This window comes from Parus major, chromosome 1, assembly GCF_001522545.3.
Source record: "Parus major isolate Abel chromosome 1, Parus_major1.1, whole genome shotgun sequence".
NCBI classification, from domain to species: domain Eukaryota; kingdom Metazoa; phylum Chordata; class Aves; order Passeriformes; family Paridae; genus Parus; species Parus major.
The window spans coordinates 112,161,678-112,185,491 of NC_031768.1; positions in this window are offsets into that span (position 1 = coordinate 112,161,678).

Genomic DNA, 23,814 nt, shown 5'->3' on the forward strand with positions numbered 1-23,814 from the left:
TTCCAGGAAGAAATGAATGTCATCACTGAACTCCAGAGAGCAATTGCAGAGGCTAAAAGCACTCTGGGCTCCCAGCAGAATGATGAGGGAGGGCGAATCAGGCAGCAGCAGGAGCAAGATGAAGTTTTAGTGGGTTGTTTTCCAGCTGTTTCCTGCAACATTTAATATGACACCAGTATAAACCAGCTCGGTTTTGAGTCTGCTTTACTTTGCACTTGATAGAAGGATGGCTACTGGCTGGGAAGCTCCATCCCATTAACACAGTAGAACTGAGCCACAGATCCTCTCTTCCCTGCAGGGTTTCAGAGCAGCAGCTCAGGCTGAGTATTTCCTTTGGAAGGGTCGCTCCAAAGCCGCAGACTGGGCGCAGGGAGGAGTTCCCCTCACTCTGGAAGAGAAAAGGCACTTGACAAGGAAACCCAGGCCAAAGCAGACCGTAATGTTTCCAGAGAGTTGTAACCTCATGGTGTCTTGACCACTTCCACATTTTCATTTTTCTCCAAGATAACGCTGACAGAATTCCCAGTTCTCTTTTTTTCTTTTTTTCTCTCTTTTTCTGACGTTTGTATTCCTTAGCCTTTTCCCAGAACACAGTTGTTGATTTCTCTTCTAGCACAGTATTTTCTATTATCTTTTGATCCAGTCCAAGGCTGACTACTGTCAGTAAGAATAACCTTTTCCCTTAACTCTTTTCCATTATCCTCTGTCCACACAACACACATAGTACTTAATGATCAGGTGTGGGGCCTGTAAGTGCTTTTTGTAACACAAAGCATGAGTGAAATTCCATAAAAATTGTCCTAACCAAAATTATTCCATCACAAATATTTTTTAAGTGTTTTGCATCTTTTGATTTAGGTAATGGGTTGTTTGTTTGTTTTCCTCTTTAGTTTATTTTGGTTATGCTGCATTGAAACTCTGTTGCTAATGGCAGTAGTTATTTTCCTGAACAGTTCTTTAAAAAGAGAGACAGGTTAGGCAGAGTTTTCTTACTGTGAAAGAAGAAGCTCACACAGCTTTTGGAAGTTAAATCAGTGATCATCTTAGACTTTGCCACCCCTTTTTCTCTCAGGTCCTTTCGGTCTTCTTGGGGATGGTTATCCAAGCAAAGCAGCAATATTTCTGCTACCTGGACCTTACCCAAGCCCTAAAATGAAATAAATTGAAATTAGAAATGCTGGTACTGCTTTGTTTTTTACAAATATCTTTGAATGTTGCGGAATTTGCAATCAAATGTAAACTACTAAACCACTTTGTAAATCAGAATTAACGTTTCCTTCCAGTTCCTATAAATTACGACAGAATTTAGCTGCTTCTAGATTTCAGCAGTTTTCAGTTGTACAGAATTCAGGGGTTTTTGGACATCTTATTCTGATGTCCAAATATATCTCTTATTCTGATGTCCATCTTATTCTGATGTCACTTTTTTATAAAGGGAACTGTAATTCTAATGATGTTTCCAAATGCTTACAGTGCTTTATATTTATAACCTTTTAGATTATATCAAAAAGAGATATCTCTTTTAGAGATATTAGATTTTATTGTGCCTTGATAAGAAGAACTTGCTAGTGTGCATTTTTGCCTGCCACTTCTCTGCCTCACGCACTCAGCCACAAGAATATATAAAATGAAGGGAAGAGCTTAAAGTCATCCATGAGTTTTGAAATTATCAGGAAATAATAAAACTGATCTCAAAAAATTAAAAATTATGGCAGTTTGCTGTGAGCATTTACATGTGGCTGACTTGCTATCTCTGAATTTTTTCAAGCTTGGATGGAACAATTGCGGATGCAAATGTAATTCCATTTCAGGATAAAAATATACAACCTTTGGTTTTCCTTTTCTCAATATTTTTTATAATTTTAATCCAAATTTTATTTTTGAGTGGATCATGTAGGTGTCCAAACAATGAAGACATGTACTTTCCATGTACAATTTTGTGTGTAGAACAGACATAGATTTTTATTGAAGTAGGACAGAATTTGGAACATTTATTAACTGTAATGGCCTTATGAGAGAATTTAAACATATTTTTAAAATGATGAATGCAATTCCATTCTCTTTATGTCCAACAAATAAAGCTATTTGGACAGCATCTGCATTTTTTACTGCTTTGAATCAAGTCAATCAAGTCTTTGCAAGATCTAGTGGATGTAAATCACACCAAGAATGTGGCTTAGCTCAGTAGAAGGTGACTAAGAAGATGGAAAACCTCAGCAAAATCTCATTTTATCTTGGATTAGTTTTTTTTCTGAGCTGTTAAAATTGTGTTCTAGAAAACACTTTGAAAGAAGATGTTACAAAAAATGTAAATGTTTGGGTGTTTATAAGCCTTTCTTTATTAATGGCAAATTAAAGCACATCAATATCTTCCTATAAACAATTTTTTTAATTTTTAAAAAAACATTAAAAAATTTGTAAAATAAATTACCTGTATACCTTGGAATTTAGATAGTCTCAAGAGAAATCATCAGATTAATGTTCATGGAAGAATTAGAGAGGAATTAAGGCTTAATTTCATTGGCATGATTTTGTTTCTTTCTTTTATTTTTACATCTTGTTTCAATTTTTATTTCTTTTAATGTTGATGTGCTTTATATATATTAAAATATTTCTGGGCTGCAATGAGTCAAGACTAGGAAAAGTAGATCTGAAGGCATTTTCTTGACATGATTTATAGCAAGAAAAAATCCCAAATAAAGCGTTGTCTTCACAGCAGCCACTAGAATGGAAATTTCCACAACTGAAAAGAAAGAGGTAAGAGATAAATGGAGATTGAAGCCTTCATCCTGTTCCATTCCTGCTCTGAAATCTTTAAGATCTTTAAACAGCAAGAAGTATAGGTAGCAAGGAATTGCAGAATCTCCAGTGTCAGCCTAATAGGATCTGATCAGCCCTGTGGGGCATTCTGTGCTCCCTGGTGGAATCTGGAAAAACCAGCCCAGGAAGGCTGAAAATAACAATCATCATTCCCTTTTATCAAAGCCTGGCTCTTTCATCATCCCCTCCTCACTTCAAACCCACAGTTCTGGGTTTGCAGCTAAAGCCAGGCCTAAAAAGGCCTTGCATCCACAGTGGAAGGTAAAAAAAATCCATGTTTGGGGTAAGGAGTCCATCTCTCCACAGGCAGTTTTGGCTGGAGTTGTGCTGGAGTAACAAACTGGGATATGAGGAGTGTCCAGAAAAATCCTTTGGGAAAACTGCTGGGAAATGGAAAGCAGCTCTGTCCTCAGGTGCTGGGCAGCAGAACTTGAGTGCAGCCAAAAAAGGAAAAGCGTTCTCATCATTCCATGTACTCTGCTGAAAAGCTAAAGCAAATACATGATTCCAGCTTACAAATTTCTAAGTTTATTTTGGCATGTGTTTAATCATTCAGGAATTGGTCTTATTTGATAAAGCATCTAAGTACCCACTTAAAACAAAGCAGATATTTAAGGGCCTCATTGAATAAGTGTTTAATATTAGGAGGTGCACAACTTCTTATTGTGAAAAAAAAAAACCAACAAAAAGACCCAAATCAAACACTAATTAAAACTGAAACAAGCCTTCCTTCATTAGTACTAAGTGGTAATAAGCTCTCCAGCCAAAGAGCTGTTCTGAACTTTCTAAATATTTAATTAAAAAAATGATATCGAACCGGTATCTGTGTAATCATGTTTACAGTAGGTATGAGAGCATGCAAGACCTACCTGAATGCTACTGTTGCTCTGACTCTTTTTTTTTTTTTTTTTGGAAACCTTTCAAAAAGTTTCCAAAGTTTTTGACTCATCTTAAAGAGTTCTCCTCCTGGAGAGGCTAAGGTATTGAAACACACCCTTACATAATGTCCTTTATTTGGCAGAAAATAAAAGAAGAAAACTGTGGAGATATCTGATGGCCAGAGATTTTTCTTGTTTTGCTCCTGCATGAATATTTTTGAAAGATATTTATCTCTCCTGAACTTTTTACTGGGAGGGAAAATGAGATATCAGGTGAGATAGGAAACTACAATTTTAATTCTGCTTTTAGAATAGAGATTCTGTGAGAGAACTGTCTAGGTGAAGATTTTAAAAGGACAAAAGACTATCAAAACCAACCCTAATATTCTGCAGAGCTCATACACATCTCCTTAGTGGAAAACTTCAATTATCTAAACATGATGGAAATATTGAATTGTTTTATCTCTGTGGAAAACAAGTTAATTTAGCAACTCTATATTAAGAAACACAAGTACTTAAATGCAGTAGTGAATTCTGGAAAGGCAGGATGTAAACTTCATAATTAAAATGCTTTCTATATAGACTGAGTAAATCAAATACTGTACAGACTGAGGAGAAGAGCTCTGATTCACCAGTGTTATTTTAGTCACGTGAAAACTCCCACTGAGAAAGGGGGAAGTTTTTGGTGTTGTATGAGCAGTGTGTCCATAATCTCAGAACTGAGTAAAGAAGTAGAATAATTTTTGAAACAACTGTTGTCCATCATTAATAAGTAAAGTGAAGGCAGTTGAGTTCTTTTTAGATCTAAATCATCAAAAGCAAGAAGGAGATTATTTAAAAACAGTTATTAAGGGAAAACAATAAATATTCATCACTGTAGCCAAGACTGATCATCAGTGAATTACTCAGCTTCTCCAGACTACACCCTATTTTTCTATAGATAAAAGCATATTTTGCCTACACTTGCAAGTTGGGAATTGAACACTGGGATCTTGATGTAGAGAGGAATAAGAATGTCTAGCTACTAAATTAAGATTCTTTGGGTGTTTCTCCCTTTGAGCAGCAGTGATCTGGTCAGGACCGTTGGTTCCACAGGAATACAAAGAATTAAACCTTATCAGTGACAGGAGGTGCTGCCAACCGAATTATTGCCATGGTGAAAAGAGTTACCTGGAGTGAAATGTTCAGTTCTGATCCTCCCAGTACATGTGGGCTTAGAGGAGTGAGCCTAGAAAAGAGTCACAAAAATTATATTCTGCATGGGGATAAACACGGGAATGAACATGAGAGAGTGAGACCTCAGCCCTGCCAGAGACAGGGATAAACGAGGCAATGGATGCAAATTAAAGCACAGAAATTCCCTCTGAACACAGCCAAGCACCATTTTACTGTAAGAGAGGAGAAACACTGGAAGAGGTTCCCCAGAGAGCTACTGGAATTTGCATTTGTGGAGGTCTTAAAAAGAAAATGGGAAACAGACCTAGAGAATATTTCCTGATGGGAGAAGATCTCTAGAGGTGCCTTTCAACCTCCTCCAGTCTGAGATGCTGCAAAAGAAAGGAAGGAAAACTGAAAAGACTTCAAAAGAGACCAACATGTTTACTAATTCGAAAGGAAAATAATCAGAGGCATAAACCAAAGCTGAATTCTCCAAGGGAAATCCAGGTCAAGGTTTTATTATGATGTGTTCCTGGATCAGTGCTCTGAGGTTTCAGAAAGGCTGTGCCATTTGGACTTCAATAACAGTTATATATAATACATATAACACAGTATACATAAGTACATATAATGTGAATATCTATTAATATGAATACCTCTTAATATGAATCCAAAGTGAAATCTGAGTGAAACCATAAGGTTCTGATTTTATAATCTGCCAATTTGAAGACACCACGAATCACTTTATAAATTCTGTTGGTGTCCAAATGTCCAATACAATTGCTGTTCAAACTTCAAATTCAGTCTTTTGGGGTTTGTGGTTATTTGGTTTGTCCATTGAGGGGGATCAGTGAGGGGATCAGTTTATCCATCAAAATAACAGACTGAAAATAATAATATGTGTCTACAGGGGTAACTTTGAACCTGTGTGGAAGTTTGAAAGAATAGGGAATAATATAGTTAGTTACAGTTATAGTTACTAGAATTTGTGTATATTAAAGGTACAATGAGACAAATATATCCAAGTAGATATTAAAAAGTCAAAAATTTTATGGATGATACAAGAGAGAATCTTTAAGACAACAATATTAACACAGGGTTTTCTTTTAAATCAAATCAGCTCCTAGGTCTGTGCCTGGCTTTCAAGAAGTCTGTTCAGCCATACCAGCAATATCAAAAAGTGCCACCTCTGCATTTTCCATCCCCTCATGGCTTGCAGCCAGGAGTAATAAGTCACACCTACAGCAAAAAAACCCCAACATAATAGTCAAAAAAAGTTGAATATGACAGCAGTGATGGAATCATGGATCATTTTGATCTAAAATCAAAAAGAAGTGGGACAGGACCAAAATAGAGCATTGCAACTCTGGAGCTCTTGACTGTAAATGGGGGAGACACAAGTCTTAACTGTGGCAATAAAAAAATTATTGGCTTTTGAATGAGGTTCTGCATCCATTTGGTTTGAGATAGAATTTTTGGCTGTAAGAGGTGCATTGTGCTCTCCAGTTTTCACCTTATAAATCTGTTTGTCCATAGAGTTCTTGGAAGATGTTCCTGGATTCATCTAATATTATTGAAATGGCCATTTTATATAAATCCTTATTTTTAAATTAATGTGAGATGAATAACAAATGTTCTGTCCATGTTTACAAGATATCTAATGGCAGGAGTTTAAGTAACTACTGCTTAGCATAAATAATACTATATGAGGAAGACAGCAGGAGTAATGAAAAATGCAATTAAGAAAGAGTTATTAAAATTAACTGGTTCAAAACTACGGAATTGGTTGAAGGATCATAAAAATAGCCGATTTTATTTTAAATATTAAGTTAGAGGGATCTCTCTTCCCAATAAAACTCTCCCTAGAAATAGCAAAATCAGTAATCCACCAGGAGACACACAGGCTGTTGAGAATTGTGAAATGAGGCAGAGAGCACCAGAAGTGTAAGGGAAATTCAGCTTTGAATGAGTAAAATTTCATAAATGTCTTGCAGTGGTATGACTAAATTTTAAGCAGTGCAGAAACTTGGATAAGAAAGGCTTGGACACCAGAATACAATGTACTCTGATATAAAATAAGATCAATTATGAGAATGCTAGATGATTAATCAAGTAATAAACTATAAAATTTAACTGTATTTGTGAGACTCACATAGTAAAAAATAAGCTATCATGATCAAGATGTGATAGCCATGCTGCTGCTCACCAGCTGTTAACTTAAATAGAGGCAACCCTCTGGATTTCAGAGGGATTTCATTCTCAGTTTAAAGATGTATTTTATTTTTGCCTTGAGGAGCAGGGACAGAGGGACTCTCAGAGCACATATCTGCCAAGATTGGACAGGGTGGCACTGGGGAAATCGGTGAGGAAAGCAAGAGGGGAAATTTAGCCAAGTGTCTGCCTTTTCCAGCCTCCCTCCTTTTAGAATCCACTTTGACTCCTTATGAAGGGAGAGATTTGCTTGTTTTCTGTGACTGTTGAACTTCCTGGCACCAATTCCTTTTGATCAAACAAAATTTCAAGTGGTCTTGCTGGTACTTCACTACAAATTTGCATTTTTCAGCCCTTTGTAAAGGCTTCAAAATTTTTTAAGTTGTCTTTGCTGTTCAGAAATAAACCTCACATGCCTGGTAAATTTGGCAGGTCTCTCTATTAGTTTATTAAACCTCAAAATTCCCACTGTACATCTGCTCTTGTGCACAATTTTCAACAAGTGTACTCTGTCCCCTCTGTTGCACTGAATTATAATTTGAAGTTATTAAAATTCAAAAGTAATTGTATAGGAAATACAGATTAAATACAGGATTAAAGCATTTCATTGGAATGGGCCTATTATTGCTCCTCAGCATTTTCAATAGCAATTTGCCAGGAAATTTTAGTATATAATGGAATTTTTCTAGGCATTTTTTTCCTGATACATGTGAAATTGGGATTGCAAACACTGGATCCTGATGTTATATGTTCTATACATTCTTGTTCAAAGGATGTATTTACCCCTCATTCCTAAATTGCCAAAGAAACTGCCAAATTTAAAGTCTTGCATGGTTCCAAAGCTGAATGAGGCTCAGTTTGCTGATTTGCAAGTAGAGTCCTCATAGGTGCTGCATGGAAATGTGATTTTATGCAGCTCCCTTGATAACAGCACTTGATAATAAATATTTTTCCTATTAATCCTCCTAATATTCCTGTAGAGAGATATTCAGATCCTCCAAGGCAGCAGATTAGTGTTTAATTAAGGAAAAAAAAAACTTCTCATGCTCACTAATTCTTTCTAACTCACTATAAATTGTCATCGTCTGAAATTTTGGGAATGCAGAATAGTCTGATGCAGGTTTTTACCCATCATTAACCTCTATATTTTGTAGACTTGAGATAATCTGAGAAATATTACACTGTGTTTAACCTGCATTTTACTCTTCTATTATATGAAAGACATCTGGTATGTGAGATCAGCAGATGCAGAAGGTATTTCTTCAGTTATTACTGTTATTTGCCATAGCTTCACTAAAACAAATATCTTTGCTGTCACTCCTATGAAGGGTTTAAATAACCTACATTCTGATTTCCATTATAATTAGCATAATCAAACAGAAAACCATGTATTTTTCAGAAGCACAACTCTTGATTTTCAATTCTTACTAGATTTGTCTCTTCTCATTTGTTTACAGAGTTTGTGCATAATTTAAACTTCTTGCACAGCATAAAGGCAGTGGCACTGAAGGGAAGAGAGGACAATCAATTGAACATAGTGACAATAAAGTACTCAGGACATCCTTGTCCAATAACCTGCTTCATCACTTCCCTTCCTGTCCAGCCTTGGCCAGCCTATTAGATTTACAAGGCTATTTCAGGGTGAACTGTTCCCTGATAATCTGTCTTTTAGATTATCAATTTCCCACCTGTCACACAAAGATAATAATACAGGATTTACAACTGTGAGGTTATTTGACCTATACATGAAATTGCATAGAGCAATAATGTTCTTAGGTGGCTGCTCAGGCCTCGGCTTCACACAGTTTATTCCATCATGGCTTTTCTGTAATGGAAAAGCTGATTTCTTCCAGCCTCTGAATGTGCCCTGCCTAAGCTAGGAGTCATTTGGGAAAGTGAAGGCCAAAAGGTCACTGACTGGTGCTGCAGTTTAATTCCATGAACACATCACCAGTGCCCAGGAATATGCCTGGGCATGATTTAATTTCCTACTCTAGGTGTAGTCTTTCCCCACTCTGGGATTTTTTATGAGGGGAGGATGTCGGATGTAGGTACAGCACATTGAGGGTGGAAAGGATGTCCCTTTTCCTGAGATAGAACAAAAGATCCCTGGGAAAATCTGCATGACTATGACCTTCACCAGTTTTTAGAAGCTCAGATTTCATAAGGATGTATTGTGAATTCCAGCATGTTCCAATGAGCTTAGCTGTATTTGAGCACATCTCAAATGCAAATCAACAGTTCAAAGGCTGCTCAACCATTCTCTGAGGAGCTGACCAAAAATCTTTGGTGTTTTCCCCAATTTTCCCTTCCCTAGTTAGTTTGAACCCCAATCCTCCTTTTTTTTTCTGGCAGAATCATGCATAAAGGATGTGATGGCAGTTCTCACGATGAGGTGACTCTTCATCAAGAGGTCCCTGTTTACTCAGTTTTGCCTTGAGGAGTGTGAATGAGGCTCATCCCCCAGAAAGGCAGCAGATTTCCGTGTGAACAGGATTGGGAAGGACTTGCACAGCTGTAACCACTATTGTGGCTATTTCCATTCTGGCGTCACTGCTTACAAAGCCTTTTAGGAAAAAGACGCTCAGTGGAGGGCTTTGAAAAAGGGAGAGTCCTATTTTTACATTTGTGTCACCGTCCTGTGTTTGAAAGTCATTATCCTGTTTCTGAAAACCACTTTTTTTTATTTCTTTATGGGACTTACAACACAGCTAGGAGGTGAGTACACTGTGAGGTGCAATGTTTCAACAAGGAGTACAAACACAACAGGAACAGGTGGTGAAGGAAGGTAGAGCCTCTTCTTTCCTTGTTTGTGAGTTTACCCTCCATAAAATCCAGTTTGTGCCAGACTGGAGGATAATCTGCTTCCTTTCTCTTTGCAGCAGGGATATCTGGTTGGGATCCTAAATTACTGCATAAACCATGCAGGCATGGGCTGCTTTATTTTGCCAGCTAAGCCCTGACTCTTGTGTAAGTCACCTGCAGATGCAACACAGTTGTTTCCTTCTCTCTCACAGGTACAGGAATCGCTGGAGGCATGGCAGTAAAAGAATCACAAAGCTGGCAACCCTTTAGAAACGTCTGGGTAAGGGAATTATTCAACAGCACAGTGATTCATGCTGAAGAGGAGATGGTCACAGAGCTTTTTTCCACTGGGAGGAGGGAGACGAGGGGCAGACAGGCTTGGCTCCACACTCAAGAGAAATGACTGTGAATTTTCTCATCTTTCCCTCAATATTTTCTCAGCTCTTGGATGTGTGGGAGGAAAAGGAAGTTATTCAGGATCTATTATGACTTTCCACTACGTTGCTGCATTTTGGATTAGTGTTTGTTTTACGTCTGCAGCCCATTGTCTCTTGAATGAGCTGATTCCTACATCCCCATTCTGTTATCTTTCCATCGAGGCAGCTGAAATTGCCTGTGAAGAGACTGCTTGGGTTTGCTTATCAGGCCTGGGTAAAATTCCTTTTACATGTACAGAAAGATTTCAAAGATTAAAGCATGCCATGGTTTGGGCCTATGCTATCAAAACCATATTAGGGAAATTTCTGGGTTTTAAGCTCTGATATCCATTCAGGAGCCATAAGGAGTATTTAGAGCCAGACTTTCTCAGAACATTTAGAAAAAAAAATGAGAGCTGAGACCCTGCTTGAGAAGAGGAAAAATGCTCATATCATTTTTAAAACCCCAGTTTGAATTTAGTGTAGTTTCTCAGGGGTCCTCCAGAAAGAGTGTCTTGATGGTTCCTCATATTTTTAAATCTTTTCAGCCTCCTCACATTATTTATACTGAGGGAATTCCCCTGCCCCTTAAACTCTATGCATAACAAGAAAGATGTGTCTTATTAATAAAGTTGTATTGTTAAAAGTATTCCCTATTCTACATAATTGGTTATAAACCCTTTACTTGAAGTTAGAGAATTTTTTTTTTTTCCACAAGCTGGAAACTTAATGCTTATTAATCTTTTCCAGGTGTGTAAAAGCAAATAAAAAGGCCAAACTCTAATCTATGTTTAACATTTTAAACAGAATCTTACTGCACATAAATGTATGCTGTGATGCTGACCATTAATTTACCCATTTTCAAGGTGTGTGGCCCTATTAAGTTGGGAAATTCATCTACAGCTCACACATACGTGCCTCTGTTTCTGGTAGCAGGGGTATTTTGATATGTACCAAACACCAAAGCCTGACATCATTTTTTGGCAGGCACATGGATATTTTGGGTTGTAATTGCTGGCTTGCATGTCAGTGCACTCCTGCTGTCTGTTAACCAGAATCATCTCCTGGTGCTTCTGGGATTTTTTGCCAATCCTTTCTCTGGGCTCAGCCAATTAAAGTTTTTTCACCAGCTAAAAGTGTTTAATTTCTGTGTACAGTTTGCTTTTGTGCAATGCAGAGATGCCCAACTCTGTGCTTCAGCTGGAAAATCATATCCTAAAGTTCTATGCACATTCCCTTGAACACTTCATTCTTACTTCCTCATTTAAGTGCTCACAGTGAACATTCCCCATGCAGTGTTTTGTAGGTCAGGGTCTTCTGGGAGTCATAAACAGAGCCCAAAATCCCCCTACAGCCATAACTCTTCCTCCATGGCTAAACTGGAGTGGTGGTGGTGGTGGTGGTGGTGGTAGAGAAATATTTTGCTGTAAAATAAGGACATAAACATGGAAAAATGTTGACAGTCATTACCACAAAACGGGTAAAATTTTGGTGGGCAAAATTTTTGGCAGCAATATTAAACCATTTTGATTTCAATATTTTGAAAACAATCAGGTAAAGTGAAGATTTATTCCTGTTTTTGAATAGAAATCTCAATCTTATCCTAGAGTTTCCTTTTTGATAGAAGGAGCTGCAAAAGCACTCTGTAAAGATGGTGAGAACTTATGTTTTACACATTATTGAGCCACATTATTAGAGGCAGACTAACTGGAGAAAACTGAATCTTTTCACTGATCAGAACCAAACTAATTTTGCTGGGGAGAAAATTTTCTTCAAATTGCTCTGATTCCCTCAGCTTTGATGTAGACATGTAAATCACTATGTGAAAATATCATTGATGGATGCTTTAATTCTTTTCTAGAACTCCCTCAAACCAGCTTGGAAGCTGATATTAGTATTTCTTCTCTGGTTTCTGGAAACTGCTGTTTACTGGTAAAATATGTCAGCACTGAAGGGTTCACTGGAACTTTCCCAGTTGTCCAAATCAAAATGCAAATAGTAAATAAAATCACATGTAAAAAATTGTATTTATGGACATAGAGTAGTTATAGGAAATTCTTCCCACATTCCCAAAAAGGAGTAGCTTGATATTCAGTCCAAATTAAAATACTAGATATCTTTAAGGGTTTGACATATTTAGTATCTTCAGGAAAAGTGGAATGAGGTGGCTTATAAAGTTAATATCAGTGGTATGGAGCAAGGTTTCATTATCAAATAGGCAAGAAACAGGTTGGAAAACAAAGATTTGAGTTTGATTGAGCCTTAAAATCTTCCTCTTAAGAATTTGCAGGCATCTGCAATCCTATTTTTGTGGAGAGTAGTGAAGGTATATAAAAAGACAAAGGAGTCTGACAGCTAATGCACAATGTTCCAAATAAAAGTGTAAGCACACTGGCTGATATAACGAACTCAAAATTACCTTTAAAAATGCAGGCAATGTCCTGGAGAAGGAAAAAGCATTATTAATTAGAACTAAACACCACATTCTGTGCAGAGAAAGGAATAATCATCAAGTTTTTCCTCAGAAAGAATCTAGAAACTGTAGGAAATCTTTAGGTTATCCTCCATAAGGATGTGATGTTGTTACAGAGATGTGGACACCAAGAAGTTTGTGTGGGATCCAATTCAGGAGAGTCCTAAGGGATGGGACACCAAAACCACTCCCTTGCACTGAGGCAGTTTTATTCAGGCAATTCCTGGCATAGCTGGAAGTCTTAAATTCCAATGAAACAAATTAAGGTTGCTCCAAAGCTACTCCCTCAGATAATTTAAATCTTGAGCCCTGTTTCTTCTCAGTCTCTGCCTCTTTAAAAAAAATAGGCCAATTTCTAGCATTTGCCTCTTGATGGGCAGATTCTGTCACTGCTGCTGGCACATCACCCCCAAACCCATCTTTGCTTTCCAACCTGAACATTTCAGTGCTAAGCAGAGAGAAGTCCTGGGGAAGGACCTGAGCAGTTCTAATTCTGGGCTGAAATCTGAGAGAAAAGGAGTAAGGAGCTCTTAGTTTTGGGAGAAAGCCTGTATAATTCCATGTAATATGATAAAAGTCCCTTCAAAATGCTATTTTATTTTTTCTTCTTCCCCAAACCATCGATTCTTTCACAACATAAGTCCTAGGGGCAGAGTGCAGTGTTTCTCTGAAGGGTGACAACTGTTCTTGGGTGCTTCCCACATCCATTACCTTTAGTTTGTTTTCTTCAAAGTTCACTTAAAATGCAGGCTGGAAAAAATTCCCAAGCAGCTGTCTAGAGGGAGCTCTTGCCTTTGACTGAAGACTGTTTCATCATTAAAAGTATATAAACTCGTTTGAAAACTGCATTATTCCTGGGTTTGGATGTTTAAATGGACTTTTCATTTAGAGGAAGACCATAAATTATTAGGTGAAATCAGATCTGATGTTTCATTCATATATACATGGATATACATGTATGTATTATATATTATATATAAAAGAGCTGAAGTTATATTGGAGTGTTTAAGGATTCTAAGTGTTCTACAGTGACCTCTCATAGTTTTATGAAATCATAAAATTCTTCACTAAAGCAACTTCTGAGACAACATTTTAATTAGCTTATCCTGAGTTGAAATCAGTATGATAGATAGATAGATAGATAGATAGATAGATAGATAGATAGATAGATAGATAGATAGATATGTTCTCTATTTTTTAAAGAAGTAGATGAACTAACAGATTTTTTGTTTTAGTTGAACTAAAGAAGTTCTCAATTGCCAAAGTGCAATCTGCCCATCAGACTGGTCTGAATAAGAATATGTTTTTCAGATTCTAACAATGGCAGTTAGCAATAATCATTTGAAAGCCTTCAGCTTACAAGTGGATTTGAAGGAAAAATTTTTTCATTTAGCAAGGGGAGGTCCTCTGCTATCTTGTCAGCCCCATGCTGCTAGCTCTGTGTCTGGACATACTGGGTCAAACTAGATTTCAAAAGAAATGTGAGAATTTACTTTTTAGTTCTCATTATTTTTCCAGCTTTTGTCCACTTGTGTAAGCCAGAAAAAAATCATCTTATCAACATGAATTTAAGGAGGGGTTTCTTTTGGTTTTTTTTCTTTCCAAAAAACGAAAAGCATCTAGAGATACAATGTCATCCTTATTGCAGTCTCAGCTATACCATTTTCACCCTCATGTTTTAAAAATCAATTTTTTCCCACATTCCAGTTAAAACTTAGTAACACTAAATGAAGAGTACAGCTCAGGCTGTACTGACAGCTGCTTGTGATGGATGTGAAAGTGTGGGGTAACGTGATGCTTGGCATATAAACCAAAGCTATCTTAGAGCACCCGAGAATTTGGGGCTGCTTTGATAGAAAATATTTATGGTATTTTAGAAAAGTACACCATGAGGGACAACAGCTTCTGGTTTTGTGTGGGGATTAACTGCTGGGAAGCATGATCAAGTGTAGAAAATCAGAACATAGGAGATGCAGGCTCAGAGAGGAAACGTGTAATAACTGTAAGACATTTCCCTCCAGAGCTCTGGATACGATCAATGTGTACAGGCCCAGGTGGAATTGGGAGGGAAGAATCTGGGCAGACATTTCTTTACTACTTTCATTACTTTGCTAGTTTCACAGCAGGCCTGGGCTGTGAAAGTCCCTGGAGAAGAGTGGGATACTGTCTATTCCCTAAATTTACTTTATGAAGGTCACTGTGAAGCTGATGCTCTTTGTGAGGGTGTTTTTCCTCAGCTTGAAGTTAGCTCAAATGAGCATCCTTTCCCTCTCTTCACTTACTGTAGAATCATAGAATCATTCTAGGAATCATCCATGGCTCTAAGTAAATACATCCATGGAAAAGCAGTTGGAAAAAGAAAGGGAAGGGGTCTCCAGCAATGCAATTCTGTACAACACAAGCCCACAACTCTGGGCCCACAGTGGGATTTTGAAGCGCAACAGAGAACTGTTACTGTCTCAACTCTTTTTTCCTCATTCAAGGGTGTGATAGTCAATGTTCTGTGAAAAAGATTAGTGCAGGATGGACTGGTAAGAAAATGTATGAGTCCAGTTTGTATTTTCTGCTCTGTGTGTGATTGGTTCCCTAAATAGTTCTATCATTCTCACTCTGTATAACATACTGTGGTTTTATTATTAATGATAATTTCTGACAGGTTGGTTTCTAAGTTGCACCCTCAAACACTGCTCATAGCAACAAAGTTTTGTAGATAGTTGAATCTAGATATCAAAGTCTAGATCTGTTTTGGTGACTTAATCCTGAATTTTCATTTCTTTCCCAAGTAAAACACTGTTATTTGAGGAATTTGCCATATGATTCAGTTCCATAGAGTAGAGAAAATGTGGCAAGAGTCATAAAACCTTGTTAAGTACATAGCACTGACAGGCTTTTCCTAACTACACTTTTCCAGATCCTTACGCTTACTTTTTTTTTTTTTTTTCAAGATAGAGCAAACATGTGCCAAGTTTATTAGAGCTATATCTCCCAGATGCATTCATTAGCCAAGATCCTTCCTGTCTGGAAGGGTGTTCCCAGCAAGTGTAGTTTGGCTTGAAGTTGCTGTGACCTGATTCAGAACAGGAAACTTCCAAACATTATTCCCTTCTCTGACAGCAGTTGAACTGAGATAGTCATGAAGAAATTATTAATGACTTTTGATTCTTTGCTTGCATGTTTAGGGTTCTGAACTATTTCTGTGGTTTCCATAAGTCCAATTTTTATTAAGAAGTTGAATAATTTTTTCAAGAGTGCATATTAGCTTTTTATTTTTAATTTTTAAGGAAAGCATGCTTAGTTGTCAGTTCATGACAACAGACATCCCTCACATGATTCATAATATCAATACATGATGCATGAGACAAACTTTCAATCACCACACTTTTATTTAGCAGTCAGAAATATATGTGTCTTTAAAAAATTAATACTTCAAACCTCTACTAGAAAACACTGCACAAAAAGTGTTTAGAAGAGGAACCTTTGAGCACGGACTTGGAACTCTGACTGTGGTTCAATGGAAGAGAGAAATAAAGTCTGTGTTTATCAAGTATGATAACATCACTGGCTCAGGACTAGGGCCAGTGATTCCAGCTGTACAACTGGGCAGAACCAACCTCCAAATTCCCAAACCTGCAGCACACAGAGGATCATAACAGGAATTGTTTTGTAACACCCTCTCAAGAACTTCAGAATCTGAAAAAAAACCACCCAAAAAACCTGAAGAAGTAGGCCAAGTGAAATCCTCTTCCTGATCTTTATAGTCTTGCTGGTAAATCCTGCAGTGCACAGGAAAACAGCACATGACTGACTGTTCGCAGCCCCAGTACTCTACATCTTCCTCCTGAGAGGAAGAGGAGGAGCAGACACTGATCTCTGCTTTCTGGAACAGTGAAAGGACCCAGGGAATGGCTGGAGCTGTGCCAGGGGAGGTTTATGTTGGAGATCAGGGTAAGGCTCTTCCCCCAGAAGGTGCTGGCAGTGCCCAGGCTCCCCAGGGAATGGGCACGGCCCCATAGAGCCAAAGGAACCTTTGGACAGCACTGCCAGGGATGCCCAGGGTGGGAATGTTGGAATGTCTGGGCAGGGCCAGGAGCTGCACTGGATGATCCTTGTGGGTCCTATCCAGCTCAGGATATTCTGTGTTTCTTTGATCCCACTCATGCTAGAAACCTGGTTGGTTTTACTGCAGGGAATAGGGACCAGCTGTCACCTGAGCTGTGTTAGCTGCTGATCTCATCTCAGCACCAGCTGTGAGGAGTTTTATATTCTTGTTAAGGTTATTAAAGCCCATTTGTCAAGTGAGCAGAGTTCTGCACATGGCCATGCAGCAGTGCTCCTCGTAATGTTGGGCCATTTTGGTGGTAATGTGTCCAAAGAAGAGCAATTCATCTTGATAAGTTTTCAGCATCACTTACCAAAACATTGCAGCAGCATGACACAACCCAAACGCCTCAGTGTGCTCAAATGGACACAGGTGCTAAAACTGGAATAACCCAAGCAGCAACTGAGACACTGCAAATCCTGACAAATTATTTGCATTGGGCTTCAGTGTTCCAAGGTCAGGGATTTTCAAGAGTCCAGCAGATCATTAAGTTTGGTTTCCAGGCCAGCACAGGATCTGACATATTGTGGGCCGTGTACCAAAAAATAGCTGCTTCATTCTTTTAAGGGCTAATTGAAAAGTCAACATTGCACCAAGATACATTGTAGTTCAGTCAACAGATAGGTTGTTTTATTTTGGGGTTTTTTGCTATGCAGGAATATTTAGAGATAATTAACACCACATTTATTTTGCTGATTGCCCTGAAGGAAAATAAACACATCCCATTTCCTACTATAACTCACTTAATTTTCCTGCTTTCCTCATCTGTGAGGAACGTAAATAGAATAAACTTAGCAACAGGAGTCACTCTCTAGTTTTGGATGCTTTGATGGGACATCCCAAGTGGGTTTACAGAGCAGACAGACCTCAGAGGAGCAATTCTGTGAACATAAAGAGCCCATCTTCACAAGCAGGAAGAGCTATGAGGTAGAATTCCATCACCTTGATCATGTTGATCATGTTTGAAGTAGAGGAAAGGCATAACTAAGGTTTGGTCTCCAGCTCTGCTCTTGTATCTAGTCATCTTCTATGATGTTAAAACACAGACACACACATACATACATACATACATACATATATATATATCTATATAAATATATATAAATAAATATATAAATAAAAACCTTTATTTGATTTTGCACACACATTCATATGCAGAAACATATTTATTATGTATGCTTCTATGCAGAGGAATCAATACAGATTTTAAAGACACAAAAGACATAATTTTATTCTACATTGGCTCTGTCATTGTGTTTATTCTTTTGTTGCCTTGGTGACAACCAAGGCTGAACTAAATCTTCTTCCTCCTTCTCTGCTTCTTACTTGAGGAGGTGGCCAGCAGGAATACTGGTTTTGTTATTTATGTCTCCAACTCAAGAGTTGTCCCAGTAAAAATAAAGTTTCTTGGCATGGGACAAGAAAACACTACATTCACAGAACTGGACCGTGCCACCCGTTCCCTCATTCCCACCAGGGGTCAATGAAATTCAAATAAATATCATGACTCACTCCTTACTCTGAGCTCCTTCATTCAGTAAATCATGGATTGATTTAGTGAGTGGTGTGGCAGAGAGGGAAATGCATGTGCAGGTGCACAATGGGGCTGAGTTGACCCAAAGCTGATTTACTAACATCTTGCCATTTAATGGCTTCGCATTTTTCCCCCAGAAGTTCTTATGTAAGCACATGTTTTTTGACACTAGAAGGACCGTGGCCACTAAATTTTTATACATCCTCTGTGTATCCTTTTCACTTTAAAAATCAGGATTTATGAGCTGAAAATGAATTGCATACTTCATCTGCACCATGCCTTTTATTTTAATTCATTCCCTGAAACACCATCTCAGGGTCCTTTGCTTCATCTGGATTTCATGAGCTCCTTTATCATCAAAAAGGAGTAGAAGGAAGTTGTGTTTTGTGTTTCCATGAGTATATTTCATTTCACTGGATAAAGAGAGTTGAAAAGATGAAGGGGTGCATACAATTCCATGCAGGAAACCCAGCATCCTGACTGGGCACATCTCTGTAGGTTTGTCTGGTTTGTCTTCAGGCCCCTGCTCAACTGATCCACTCTGAACTGAGCAGAATTCAGCCTTAGAAATATGGATGTCATTTGACAAAATGCAGCTGAAACCAACACATTTCAAAGCAAACCTGATGAAGCAGAAAATGTTGGTTCTCCAGGGCTTCTGAAGATTTAAGGTTCAAGTCCATGAAAATCTGGATACTGGACCCTTCCCTTTGCAGATGTGACTCTGGTAGCCAAGGAGTATTTCCTTTCCTTAATGGGTGTTTGAGTCTTGATCTTTTTCACCTCACTGAGAAGTAGATTTAAGGATTGGGAGGAGGACAATTGGTTTTTGTTTTATAACCATGTTATAAACTTAAATGACAATAAATATGCAATCAGTTAATGTTGGGACTGGGAGTGCTGAAAAACCCCAAAGACAGAACAACCAAAGACTAGCTCAGGTGAAACCCTCTGTGAATACTGCCTTATGTTCTTCTCAAAGGAAATTTTACTATTTTCCCCCCAACTCTGTCCCTTTCCTAGGGTGCTGAGCTACTAGCTGGGTTAAACCACGGTATCATATCCTTGAGCCACTGAAATTCAAACTCTATGGTATCACACTGGACTTCTGAGGTGTGGGACAAAATCTGCACAGGCAAAGCAGCAGGCAACTTTTAACTGAACTTCCCTCGTGGGAAGGGACAGGGATGTTTGGAGATCCATCCTGTTTCCTCATGCCTTATTTCTTTATGAGGAGTGAGGTTTTGGCCTAGGTTGCACCTCTGAACTGCTGCAGTTGGGTGAGGACCAGCTGTTCAAACACAGCAGAAATGATGTCAGCTCCTGGCACACAGCAGAAAACACAGTAAAGAATTCTGGGTATGTAGGTACACTCCGAGGGTTGACATTTTTATAAGGAAAGCCAATGCATGGGACATCCTAAAACCCTTCCTATTAAAAGGAACTCAGTAAGAAATGAAGCACAGTGATAGAAATGTTTGACTGTGCTTTAAAATGAGGTTACCATAACACTTGATTAATGCTGCTTGAGTCATACTGCAATTGCAGTGCATATACAAACTGTTTTAAGATTTACTGTGCAGTAAAAAAGTCTCATTAGAGAGATGTGTGGATATTCAGTGCCATGTAACTCTCCTTTTAGCTTCAGGCCAGCTTTAAAATCCTGTTCTGTACTTTTTTTGGAAAGTTCCAAATCCAAACACTTGCATCTTACAGAATTTAAGACAATTAGACATTAATATTCAATTTAATGTCCTTTTTTTGGATTAAGGAAATAGCAATATAATCCTTTTAAAATTGGGAAAAGGAAAAAATAAGCTTTTATGTTCCTGATTTTTATAGCCATTCCTGTTCAAGTATGTTGTTTGGGAAGTAGGGGTTTTTTGGTGTTCTTTTGTGAAACATTTTAATATATTTCATTGCAAATTTGCCATCAGAATTTAATTTTTTTTATTGGGAAGATGATGAGATATATTTTCCTTCATTTTTCTTGGGAATAAAAGGGAGATGTTCTGTGTCAATATAGGCTCACAACTGAATGTTTTACTCCAAACTTTGCCACAGGTCTGAGGCCAAACACAGGTCACATGCTAAACAAATTAATTGGAATTGACTGTAGTAAAACTGGTTTCTCCATGACTCATCTTTTATAGAAATGTTCAGATTTTTAAGCAGACTTTGGTGGCAATTTATAGGTTTTATACATTATGGGGGATGTTAAGCCATTTTTTTATTCCCATAGAATCTCTGCCATCCTCTCCAGTGTCAGTTCTATCCTCATCTTCATGAAATTCATGTGAGCGACAACCCCCATGGTCCCATTTGTAACAGAGACTTATGATCACCATTTCCTATAAAGTTCTGAAGTCCCCTAATAACTCTTGAAATAGTTTTCTATCAAAGAAAAATAAATAAAGTGGTTGTAAAAACAAAAAGTGCTTCCAGTGACAGTGAGTTGTCTCTGCTGTGCTCATCTGCTGCCAGGAGCACTTTCCACTTGGTTTGTTTATGTTCTCCCTCTGGTTTTGTCTGTGGGGTTGATACAAATGAAGTATTTCCTGGAAAAAAAAACAAACAAAAAACATTACAAAGCTTTTGTAGTAATATTATTTATCTATTTTTATTTTTTTTTTCTCATCAATAGTTTTAGAGACTATTCTGCTTTGATATGCTAAATAAAACACTTTTCTATAAATGATATAAATTTAACCATGAGGACAATTTATTTTCAAAGCAAAACTAAAATTAATTAAGAAAAAAAATTACTTAAGAGAAGAAAATCCATCTTTCTCTTCTCCTTCTTATCTGTCTTTCTTATGTTTCTGTCTTTTTTTAAGAAAAAAGTCTTATCTTTCTTTCTGCCACATGTGTCACACTCCCCTCATTTACCACAAAATCTTTTATTTTGGATCATATTTCACTTTCTTCTCCAATATCTACTTTAGAGTTATATGAGAAAATACATACATACTAAAGGCAAGGTAGAAACCCACAGTGTTCTGTTAGGTTATTTTTATCACAACAGCACTCTAGAACAAATAATCCATAAAATTTGTACAGAAAATGTATTCCCTTTCATCACCCCACCCTTCAACTCTATTTTTAAATTATATCTAATAAGCTTTCAAAAGTAGCTGATTTCTAGAAAACATAATGTTTATGGGATATTTTGTTGGATGCTTCCAGTAGCATTAAATTCTAAATAAATTAATGTCTTAAGGACGTTCTGTCTTTTGCCTTAGCTGCTGTAGAATGCTTAAAAATAGAGTAAAAAATGAGAAAAGAACTGTGATTTTCTTTTTGAATGAAGAAATTATGGCCACTATTATGAGAGACTGCAAGTGAAAACTTCACTTAATTTCATGGTTTTGGAAGGTAAACTTTTCAGGAGTGTTAGAGGGCTGGTACACATATTTAAATCTGGTGTTTAGTGTATAAAAGCAGGATTGCACACTATACAGCACAGTATTACATGTATTTTTTACCTTTAGGAAAGGAGATTTTTATTTCAGTATTGAAACATTTCTATGGTTGAATTTTTAAATAAGAATATTTAAGTGCTTCTTAAAAAGGAAGAGAAAATAGTATCATACAAGTGGTAGTTTAAATCAAAAATGAACAGTGAATTCCTGGCTGAGGTTTGTGAATTTTAGCAGACTTCCTGCCTACAGTGAAGGCTCTAAATAGAGTTTCTTGTCTCCCACAATTTTGTGGAGACAATTGTGGAAATTCTAGACCAGGTGAAATGATTGAAAATTCCCAGATATTCCACAGGCTTTGTGACAAGTTTCAGGTGTCACTCTCCATTCCTAAGTCCTTTGATGCAAAAAAAATTAGGGAGCCAAGCATTTCTAATGCTGAGAGACCCCTTGTTGTCAAATCTCAGGAATGAGCTGCAGTGGCCCTTGCAATAAATCTGGGAATGTTCTCTCAGCAGTCCAGCCCTCAGTGGCCTTGCCTTGGAATGACCAGTGTAGGGTTTATTAGGAGCCTCATGTGGTAGCGTTTTCCAAGGAATTTCCCAGCCTGCCCTTCCCAATCCTGCCATGGAGCGGGACACGGAGCAAAGAGCACTCTACAATTTCCTCTCAGCACATTTACAGCTGTTTTTCCAAGCTCAGCATGCGTGTTTTAGAGGCAGGAGAAGGCCAGGGCACTCCAGGGTTGTTGTCTTAAATGAAATTCCAATCAGTCCAAGGTCTGGCTCTCCAGGCAGCCCTTAACTTGCAGGTGTGCTGGGCTGAAATGTGCAGCAAGGTTACAGAAATGAAAATGCCTGTGCAGCTCTGAAATGCTGCTTAATGTGAGGAGAAGAAAGAAAGAAAGCTATGTAAACTTATTTGTGTGTACACACATAAAATGAGAAGAAAAATGATGAGATTTTTGGCCAGTTTCAAACCTACTGTGCTTAAATGATGGGGTATCAAGACACCTTTGTTAGGCAGCAGAATCTGACACTCATGGGAACTCTGCCTATAAAATTCCTGCAAAGTACCATGGTGTTTTCTCTGCTCCTTCATAACATCCACTGCTGGGGCATTAACTTAGACCTGATTCATCTCCTGTTTGTTTGCTATCCTTGGATTTTAACTTCTCTGAAATTATGTTTATTTCTGAGAGCACAGTGAGAGCTCTTAAATCTGTTTTGTGTAGCACATAAAGTGGGCCTGAGAGGCTGACAATGACTACAAACTATCAGCTTTCAAAAGACTGAAGAGATCTGTGAAGAGCACAGAAGCTTTCACTTATTAGGAGTGTATTTCCCATTGCAGGCCAACATCAATAATCCCAGAGCTGGAGCTCAGCCCTGAGATCTCCTGCAGTTATATGCAACACAGCTGGCTCTCTGCTGAAGATAAGGATGGTTTTGCTGAGGTAATACGCATTACAGGATGTCTTTCTCCTGTTTTTCTTTACCATCTGGTTACAAATGGGTCTCTTTTCTCAATGCAGGGTTATTTCAGATATTTGCCAGAATAATTCTGATTCTTTAGCTTATTGCCATATGTTGTTGCTGCCTGCTGTCTGATTAAAAGCCATAAAACAAGCAGTTTGCTTCAGTTTCCATAAGAGATGGGATGTCCATAATCAGCACAAGACTTGCTGGAATTTGAGAACAATTCCTTAAAAACAGAACAGAAACATTGCTGAGAGTAAGCACATTCCACATGGTGATGAGACCTGGGATACTGCTTTTCATACAGGTGTGTGTGTGATATAAGTGAAGCTGTCCTGACAAAATCACCACAAAATTAAATCTATCCCCATTTTTCAGTTCAAGAAAATGAGATAAATCCTGTGACCTGTGCAGTTCCAAGCAGGAGCCAAGAACTGAACCAGAAACTGAGTTCCAGTCAAGTGCCTTAGTCACAAGCACACCCATAATCAGAACAGGCTGTTTTAAAGACCATTTGTGTTTG